This window comes from Pieris brassicae, chromosome 1 (genome assembly GCF_905147105.1).
Source record: "Pieris brassicae chromosome 1, ilPieBrab1.1, whole genome shotgun sequence".
NCBI classification, from domain to species: Eukaryota; Metazoa; Arthropoda; class Insecta; order Lepidoptera; family Pieridae; genus Pieris; species Pieris brassicae.
Window position 1 is genome coordinate 12,577,899 of NC_059665.1, and position 10,965 is coordinate 12,588,863.

The following is a 10,965-nucleotide window of genomic DNA, read 5'->3' on the forward strand; positions in this document are numbered from 1 at the left end:
ATAGCTATATTTATATTATAAAGAGAAAATATTTTTATTTTAACTTAAGTAACTTAAGTCCGAGAAAAAAAAATATAGTCACGCAACATATTAAGGATATTATTTAAGATAAGCTTTTACTTTCATAAGATTTTAGTTTATTATTTAAATCTAGTGTTACATATATTTTTGTATGCCCAGTGCATGCCCATGTGATGCACTTGTACATTATCCTCAGGAGGTATTTCTTTTTTATCTTTTCATACGAGGACTGCCTGGAAGAAAAAGCTTGAGCTTAAGGGCTTATTCCTTAGTCCGTCGCCTGATAATTTATGTAACCTGTTTTATGTATGTTTATGGTAACAAAACGATATGGGCGCTAAGTGACATAACTGTTGCAAAAAGCATTGTTGTAATGCATGCCGTAATTTTCATAATTTTTTTTAATGAATTTTAGTTTGTGTTTTCATAACACTATTGTAATAATAATTCAGTTTTGGTTAAGATTAGTAGTTGGGGCCCCAAATAATGTTAGTGGTCGGTAATACCTTCTAAGCCAAATAAATATAGTGTACAAGTACGTTAAATATTATTGCAATTTACAGAAAATAATACAAATTAAAGTAATATTATAAATACCTTGTACATTTCCACAAATTGCTTCCATTGTTCCGTGATCGGTTATCCTGGTCCGAATGTGACAATAAAAATTAATTTAAGATTTAAATATAATCGGCATAGAAAAGATGAAGGTTTATCAACAAAAACATAGGAAACGTCTCCAAATATCGAAGGCTTTCCGGCGCAGATAACAATATCTGCTACTTTGCCGCACCAATACACATTGGTGCGGAAAATTAATTAAAAAGATTTCCTTAATTATTATCTAAGTCTTCCGAGTTTCTAAATGTTAGCTCCTATTTAAATTGTTTTTATATATCTCGTTATTCCAGGAATTTGACAAGGGTCTACTTACCAAAAATTTTGAATATTTATTTATTTACTTACAAAAACACAAACTATCACTAGTACTAATACTAGTATTTGGCTTATGTCGAAATAAAAATAAAATAATAACTATTGAATATTTATTTGTAACATTTGTTATATTTATAGCTTTGGTGGTGGGAATAATCAGCCAGGTTTTTAATGAATTAAAAATAAATTAATGGAATATTTTTATAAATTTTATGTTAGTGTAAATAATATGGCCTGTTCAATTCTCAATAACTCAATTAATGGTTTCGGATACCTTAATCGAGCCTTTTTTCCATGTCCAATACATTTTTGTAAGTCACCATATTAAACCATCATGCCACCTACTATCAATCAACACCAACGCTAGATACTAACGCAAAGTGGTAGAAGCCACTAGTGGCTTCATCATGCGTTTCTCATCCCTGGGGTCCTAGGTTCGTTCCTCGGCGTTGACCCAATAGGTTTTCTGGCAATGTGTGCATTTATTATTCGCTCGTACGGTAAAGGAAAACATCGTGAGGAAACCGGCATGCCTTAGACCCCGACATCGACGCTGTGGACGGTTTCAGGCACAGAAATGTGATTGTGTGAAATGATCACGGAACTGATACAGAAATCTGAGGGCGAGACCTAAAGGTTGTAGTGCTATTGGTACATACATTACCGACACTATATTCCAGCAAATAAACGATTATTATTATAAAAAAATATTATTTTCAGTTGAATTGTTTGACTATTGTGTATATTTAGTGAATATCAACAATTGATAATTTTTTTCCTCCGTCACCTTGCTCTCAATAACGCGTAGTTTTTGTTAAATTAATTCTGTATAAAACCGAGGTAAAAGATTACTAAATAATACTTAACAACGGATAACAGTCAACATGCCATCTCCCTGTGAGCCGTGCAAAGGTAAGTGATTTAAAAGTATATATATATTCTCAATTATTAAGATATGAACCAATCATTTAATAGCTAATAGTTTTGAGTAAGTAAAATTTATTTAATGTTTAGAAATCGTCATCAAACAACGTCTTTTTTAAAATTGTTTTTGTCAGAATAATTGAACATTTTAAGTGCATTGTTGACAATGCCTTTAATCGAAGATACAACTATCTCCGCATTCATCTTAACACCTGTTTTGTTATAAGTGGAAACGCATTTTATAGATTACCATTTTCGTTAATATCCTTTTTTGTCTTGGTTCGATACAGTTTCTTCATTCCTTCCAAGTTGCTTTAAACATTTAGGAAAAAAATGTGGCTAATAACAACCTAGTAATTATTCACTCTAAGGATTACATCTTTATAACTTACGTATGAATAAACACAAAATCTCTATGTAAAGTTTTAACTAATGTGTTTCAAAACATATAACAATGACCTCACACAAAGATCTAGTATGATATCAGAGGGGATCGAACCCACGACCAGGAGATATCGCAATAATTCTAAGATAAGATTCTTCTAGACTGATAAGTTACTCTATAAAGACTTGGTTCTTCCGTCATTTTGTTCACTACTTTATTTAGACCCTAATTAATTTCAGATTCGTGCCCCGAAGGATCTTGCAAAGACTCTTGCACCTGTAAAGAAAAAGGCTGCAGTGATTGCTCTTCTGAAGGTACAATATTCGTCTAAGATTTTTTTTTATATAAATGTGCTATCTGGTTAAGGTACATACAGAATTCGGTAATTGTCTGTAAGCTGAAAGCTGAAAGCGTGTTATTATTATCTATGTTTTAAATTGTACAGTGTTTAACTATTATTGTAATTTCAATCTGAGTATAATCAGATCATAAACGGAACATCGCAAAACCTTACTGAAAATACTGCATAACACACAAACCTTGTTTTTTAAATCATTTGCAGGTGGATGCTGCTAGAAGATGGACAGAGTTGAACATGAAACCCGCTCTCGGGCAACCAAGTTCCTAGAAGTTTTCTTCCCTATATCATTTTCTGTTGTCTTCCTTATAACTATTGTTTTATTTTATTGTCTAATATAAATGTTCTGTTGAATGTTGTCTTTTATTAAGATTAGGATCTAATATTTGGAAATATTTTGCGGCTACTCTTTCATAAAAAAGTACACTTAGTATTCGAAAAAAATGGAACCTGGGGTTTCTAGGCATATACTTTTTAGACCAGGACGTTCTTGAACATTTTAACTTTATATTAAAATAGCACTCGTAACTTAGATTCTTTTAAACGTAACAGAGTATGAAGTGCAACTATCCATAAATCCTAAACGCATACGCGGATTGTTGTTGTAAGATTTGTTGGCCATTTTAATATTAATTAAATTTTGTAATATCAGGTAAGCCAAATCAGTTTTTTTAACATTATAGAAATCAAATCATGACATGAATAGGTTTTCTAAATTAAGTTATTACATAGTTAAGTTATATACCGCTGTCCAAGTAGATGATGGAAGCTACTTTACTATCAGATTCCCAACATTTGAAACATTCTATTGCTTTTATGTGCCCATGGTGGTTCCATGGTGTCGAATTGTGTTTACTCAGTGTAATTAAGACTGTGGGATACTTAAACATAAGTTATTTAGAATCGGTAGTTATAATTCAATTCAAAATCATTTATTCATATAGGTAACACAATGTACACTTATAAACGTCAAAAACAGAAATGTATATAAAATGCTTCTAGCTTAACATTTACTGCTAGTTATCAAATCAAGGGCGTAGAACGGAAGAGAAGAACTGGCAATACAATCTCCGCCACCCTTTTTAATCGACAAGTTTTTGTTTTACACGACGTTTGTAAGGAGCTGCAGCCATTACATGATGTGCAACATGACATCTGAAGTAATTAATTATAATATAATAAATTAAAAACAAAGATTTGTCCTCTATCAGCAGGAGGCATGCACTAACATTCTTGTGGGAACAACACCCAAATACGTAGTCGAAATAACTAATATCACCGCATACACGAATTCATGTACGACCATTCACAAAAAGTAGCAACCGTTCACGAGTTTGACGCATGGCCAACCATCGGCCCCCTCGCCATATTTTAAGAAGAAAGACGATCTGAAGCAAGCAGCCGCCACAAGCGGACATTTAAGCGAGCATGACGATCCTTGAAATGTAAACTTGGCTCCATAAGAAAATAATAAGACTACTGAAATAATTCGAAGTAGAAATCTAAGGAAAGTGAAATAAATAGTGTATAAAATTTGATAGTTGTAAAAATTATACTAACCTAGTGTTCCTCAACTAATTTATTATATTTTTAATAAGTTCTTAATTATGTGTAAAGATTTGTTTCATGGCGTAAAAAGAACTTTATATTCAGTAAATAAATAAAAAAAATTAAGAACGAAAATGCAGCGTCGAGCTGCCACACTTATAAGTTTTATTTTATTTAAAGTAGTTTTTAAAACTTTTTTTTCTTCGAGACCTCCGGTGACCAACATAATTAGCCCCAAAATAACAACAGAACGCGTTATTTTCATGTTTTATAATATTATTGACGTTCTTATATATTATAGCTATATGCGTATATATGGAGTGATTAAAGTTATTATTAGTTCTGTATACAGTATCCACTTATCACAACTTACTTTTTGTTTGACAGGACAAACGAGGCACTTAGAGTTAAGTGCACATGTACCTGGAGTGCACCTGCAAAACCTTGGAAGGAGGCTGTCAAGGGCGTATATTTGTAGGTAGTCGTATCGGTTTGAGGATAATCCCAGCTTGTTTCGTTAATTGGAGTTGCGTGGTTAAAATTGTTATAAAAAGTGCCCTGTCGTGGAGCGTAAATCCGATAATGAAATTTTGCCACAGATCCGAAGAGACGTTTATACATTTCCTTAGTCTATGAGTTAGGTATGGGTTTAGTTCCTGGCGAAACAAATACTTGGTTATATTACAGACATATGCTGCCATATCTCTATGTAAAAGAATCAGTGGCGCTACAACCGTTTTAGGTATGGCCACAGATTTCTGTATCAGTTTCATGCACATTTGTCAATATAAAACGCAATGTTAAATGCGCACATAGAAAGTCCATTGGTGCACAGCCGGGGATCGAACCTCAGGAATGAGAGTCGCACGCTGATGCGACTAGGCCAACACTGCTTTTCTATGTAATCACAGTTAAACACAGTATTTTTTAATACATATTTATTACCCAACGCATTATAAAACGAATTTTATGAATAGTGCATACACTCAATTTTCGAAAAACCACCTGGAGTAGGAAAAACAATTATTTCTTAAAACTAACAACACATTTTTATTTTTGGATACAAAGCACAAAATCGGACTTGAACTTGCTATTTCTTAGCTGATGCTTCTGCGTCCTTGGATCGCTTGCATGCGCAAGAGCATGATGTATCGCATTTGCATGATTGGCAGCACTGGGTAGTAGTGCATTTACAGCCTAAAAATAAATAAAGATTAATATTACTGAAACTGAGAAGCGTTATTCATCAATCTGATTTAGACGGGTTTCCTGGGTTTTAAGACTCGGTCGTAAGGTGATTGAAAACGTTGTGAAAGATCCAAGAACCAAATTATATTAAATTTTTCAACATATTCAAAAATACTTGATTGAGATCCAAGGATGTCTCAGTTATAACAAAATGATTTTTGTACTTGGCTGCTTTCATATCAATTATAGTTATATACAGGACGTCCCAAAGTTATGGGACATAAAGGGAAACTACCTTAAATATCGTAGATAGGGGTTTTTCCTGAAAGAAGACATTATCTTATTTTTAAAAGTTAGTAGTTCTGCATTCAAAGACTTTCTAAAATTACTTGCCTCGCCTTAAATGTAAAAAAAAACACCCCTACTTTTATGATGCCAATCAAAAGAATAGCCATAAACTAATATTTCTTATTAAGAAACATAGTGTTTTAAAAGAAAGAAACAGCGCGAAAGATATGCTATACAAAACGCGATACGAGAACGTGGGCGAGTTACAAACAGAATTGTGCCATATCATATTGAGTATTGACCATAAAATGATAAAAAAATCAACAGGCAGCGTAATCATTAAAAGATTGCCGATTTGCGTAAGACATGAGGATCACATTTTGAGCATTTAGTTTAATAATTTAGTTAATTAATTTACAAAAAAATACCTCCTTAATTGACTACGGAAGTTTCGGGTATTTTTTCAATATGATTAAAATTATTAATTTTATGCCGTTCCTTTCTTTTAAAATACTATGTTACTTAAGAAGAGTTATTAGTTTTTGGCCATTCTTTCGATTGGCATCATAAAAATATGGGTGTGTTTTTTTACATTGGACGACATGGGACGCCTGTAAATTCTTCTTAAGTAATTAGGATCATGACCAAAGTATGTATTTATTTTGAACATGTATTAAGGTACTTGATTAATGTTTCATAATATTTAATGAAATTACTACGATGGATGTTTATCAACATTATTTCGCCGGAAATGTAGTTATATTATTATTGGTATATAAGAAAGTAAGAAATATTTTTCACGCTAAATTAATAATTTGTCTGATTATAATGTCCTTTATTTAACCGATTATACAAATAAAATAAACTACTTGATAACAAAGTCTTAATTTGTTTTAAATTATAAAAATCGTTCGCATTTTTCTATTTCATGTTAGTTACTGGTTGATTTACATTTTTTTTAACACTAAATAATATTATTATACTCTAGGGCTAGCACCCACTACCTCTAGGGCCACTACCTACTAGAACTTAACATTACAAACCAGAGGAAAACTATTTCTTCTGAAAAGTCTTCGTTTCGAAATAGTAACACAATTTTGGAATGGAATAAACAAAAAATAACAGTTTTTGAATACTTAAAATTTATAAAAATATGTACTTTTTCGGTTAGCGAAATTAATTATTAACCTAAAATAATTACAGATAATAAAGTCAAATCTAAGACACGACACGACAAGATTTGACAAGATCATAATAAGATATTATACATATTCGGAGACAGGAGATATATTAAGACATGTAAAACGGTTAATATACAAAGGTAAGGTATAAGGGAATCAAACCTCGATCTTCTGACTATTTAATAAATTAAGTAATTAAAGTAAAAGAGGTTGAATAGTAACTGGTCAATGATTTGGGATATTGGGAAATGCAGAAAGGATAAGATAGATTAGACTAATACGAATACTATAATTATATATTTATTTAAAAGGTGTATAGAGTTTTCTTTAGGAGATGTTATAAATAAAATATGTAACATTTTTTGTTACTAACGCTTTTTTCGTACATCTTTTGAAAGATACGGAAGGTCCCGATAATATTAATCAGTGTTATTATTATGCATTTTTTTGTAAAAAAATGTATTAATTTATTGTGCAATAATTTGTTATTACTATACACATTACAATTATATATAGTCCGTACCAAAGCCCGGACTATAGAAGCCTATGCTTACTTATTTATGCAGTCCACGGGAGGACTCGATTCAATAGCGGAATACGGCAATTTAATAAATTGGTCTATAGGGATGGGATATTAATCAGTATTAAATATAATAAATCTAAATAATTGAATCCTTAATGATTGTAAAAAAATATACTTACTGTCACCGCAACCTCTGCAAGGCATTTTATTTAAAATTTAAAGCCACTGATATGCAACCAAACAACTGGAACTTGTTTCTTTGAGTGCACTGAATGCAATGGCCGCTCATTTATACACTCATCTATATTACTTTAGATTAGTCGTGCGATGGAAAGATCGAATACTTTGACCAAGAATTTTTTTTGACGTTCGCGATTTTAAATTTTTTATACTTTCTGTGTATAAAGCATATAGCAGAAAAACAATCATATAAAAGAAGTGTTATACTCTGTTACCACAAGCTACAAAGGTTTCTAATATAAATTTATATCAATAACCACTACTTCCAAAGTTTTTTCAAAGATATTTCAATCTTTAAACATTATTTTTGATTACACAAGGTATCGACTATTGCAGTCCATTTGATTGATTCAATTCTACGAAATAGATACAATGATTGTCAAAATCTTTATGTAAATAGGGAAAGTTTATTACTTTAATTTTCAGATTAGACTCCGATTTTTAACCAGAATTATATAAATTAATTCATCCACATATCCGATTTCAATAGCACTAAAATCTCAACGTTTGTTGCCGATTCATTATGATTTATAATTGCTAATGCATTACGGTCTATATAAAGAACTGCTAAATGTGACAACGTCCCCAAAGAGTAATGTACGCTGTATTATGGAATATATCGCAATCCTTAATAATTAAAGAAACTTGGTATGATTGGAGACGTGTGGTTTGTTTTGCACTCCGTACGGTTGTTGTAGCGAATGGAAACGACCAGAGAATGTTGATAATAAAAGCAATCCAATTAAGTGCACTTGAATCGATCGGGAGATACGAGCATTTAAGAAAAGGTTATAAAGTCTTTTACTTCCGTGGGCAATTAAAGTGAATGCGTTTGCTTGTAATGAACAACCGGTGCCTCATGTAATATATGTCTTCATTCATCAATATCATTTGTGGATATATATTTACAGCATATCTACGATAAATTTTAATAAAACTAATATAAGATTCTAAGCAAAAACGGAAAAAACTTCTTGAATTAATCTTTTCTAAGAACGTATTTAAATCACAGGAAGAGTCAAGAAAACTATTAAGCTGCCGTTTCCCTAGAAGTTCCCTAAAATAGAAGAAATTTATGTAAAACTAGTACATCAAGTACAACTAGTCAAGTACAACCCCGATTGAACCGGTGGAAACAGATAGTCCTTACTGACCACGGTTCAGACCGATTGAAGAAACAGATAAAAAAAATTGCAGTGGCATGTATTTCATTACTTCAATTTTAAAATAAAGCTATATTTTGCTACCACAAAATGAGAAGGCGTTAATAAATAAATTTTCATTTACGGTCTCACTTTTAGGATCTTAAACATTGCAAACCCTAAATATGGTTAAGGGTAAGTCTGTAATTAGTCGTCACGGACAGTGTTCAGAGGAGTTGTTCGGCTTAATACCTGCAGCCGAGTTTCATCAACGGACGTCAAGAATAAGAACACACAACTAAGCGTTATTGGGACAGTGGAACCAGCTGTCCACTGAAGTATTTCCGAACCAATTCGAATTGGGCTCCTTCAAGAACGTACCAATTTTCATAAGCCGGCAACGCACTCGAGAGCCCTCTGGCGTTGAAAGTGTGCATGGGCATTATCACTTAATATCGAGTGAGCCTCCTGCCCGTTTGCTCTGCTAATTCCACTCTTTTACTTATATTTTAGTTTTCCGGCTCTTTCTGTCCAAATGGGATACATGACTGATTTAGTTAAAACGTTGCAATTAGGTATGTTTAATTCTGGAGACAGACCCATCCGTAATTTAGAAAAATTAACATAGATAATATTGTAGTAGGCATAGTATTTGTTTTCACTTAGTACAGTACAGTTTTTATAACAAATAATGTAATCGTAAATAACAAAATGTCATTTTATGAGTAACCTATAAATTCCTTTGAAACAAAACATATATCTGCGTCCAAGGCCGGCAACACTATCGAAAGCCCCTTGGCATTGATATCGTCCATGTATCACTTAAAATCATGTGAGCCTCCTGCACGTTAGCCCCCGATTAAACAAACTGGATTAAAAAGCCATAATTTGGTGTGTTACCGTATTTTATAAAAATGTTATGAAAATTCTATTAGCCTATTTCTATGGAGAATGTCGTATCGCAGAGACGACCGAAAAAGGTGTTACCTCACCAGTAGTTCTTTACTTATAAGCCGGAAAATGAGCGTACTGGAAAGTCATAAAAAACAGTCACCGCAGCCCATGGACACCCATTTTAATGGACGCGTTGCCGGCCTTTGAGTAACCTTTCTTTTGAAATAATTTCTGGTCCTCGCTGGCAGATACGACCTCCACCGAGAGCCAATTCCACAATTCGCTGGGTCGCAAAAGAAAATGTGTATGCATTGCGGTGCAAATGAAATCTGAAATAATTACGGCTCCGGCGGTGATGACGAGGCAGCTAACCCAAACAGTTCTTCAACACTATACTTTCTTTAAATATAGATAGAGACGTGTCTTTGTATTTAATTGAATCTAGCCATATGAGTAATACATTGAAGATTAAGAATTTGTTAAGCCCTTTGCTGAACTTGGTCAATAGAAAGACGCTGGTATTTGGGAGTACCGGCTCAGATATTAGAACAGTATTCCATCTGAGGTCGTACGTGAGCCTTGCATACGTTGTACCTAAGTGAAATACTGCTAAGCCTATCCAAAACACCCAGAACGCCAGTTAGGCTATTTCTTCCACATGATTTTCATGTTGTGATATGCAAATTACAAGTTTATTGAGACTGTATGAGGTATATTTCTTAGCGCTTCAAATAAATTCAGAAGTTACGACAAAAGGATATTTCTTGGTCGAAAACCAACACATCTCTTTGGAGGATGAGCTCGTAACACTTCGCCATGACTAGAGATTTAAAAATGGGCTAATCAGAGTTATTTCAGAAGGTCTATGGATGAGTTGATAATTGAATGTCATACCTATTGGAATCCAGTCAATTCATTAGATATACACTTTGATGACTAATCACTACTTCCTGTTAGGAAGTGCTCAAATTAAGATGACGTGATTCTCTATTATTAGTTTTGAAATACGTGTGTTAGTCAATTTTAAGCCTCAAAATTACTACATTAGAGTCTACGATCTATGTCTAATTTTATTGCATCGAATAAGGCAATTTATCTAGAATCCTTATCAAAATCGATAACTAATAACTACCACAGACATTAGAACATTTTCTATCTGTTTTTAGTCTTTGTCCTTTTTTAGATAAAGATCTACCTAAGAGACACTAAGACCCATAACTTTCAAATAAACGTGTCCAAATGCTCGAAAATTGAAGGAACTATGCTATTTTTTTTGGTTAATTTGGCGTTTTTCTAATTGTCGTAGATCGAAAGCATAAAGCAAAATCATCGGTGCA

At 32.8% G+C, this 10,965-nt stretch overlaps 1 long non-coding RNA gene across 1 annotated transcript; it reads left to right on the forward strand.

The window, feature by feature from the left end:
• Positions 1-1,825: 1,825 nt before the first annotated feature.
• Positions 1,826-2,978, forward strand: LOC123714874. Its single transcript, XR_006754367.1, has 3 exons — positions 1,826-1,869; positions 2,506-2,580; positions 2,829-2,978. It is a non-coding gene; the product is annotated as an uncharacterized LOC123714874 (long non-coding RNA).
• Positions 2,979-10,965: the final 7,987 nt, after the last annotated feature.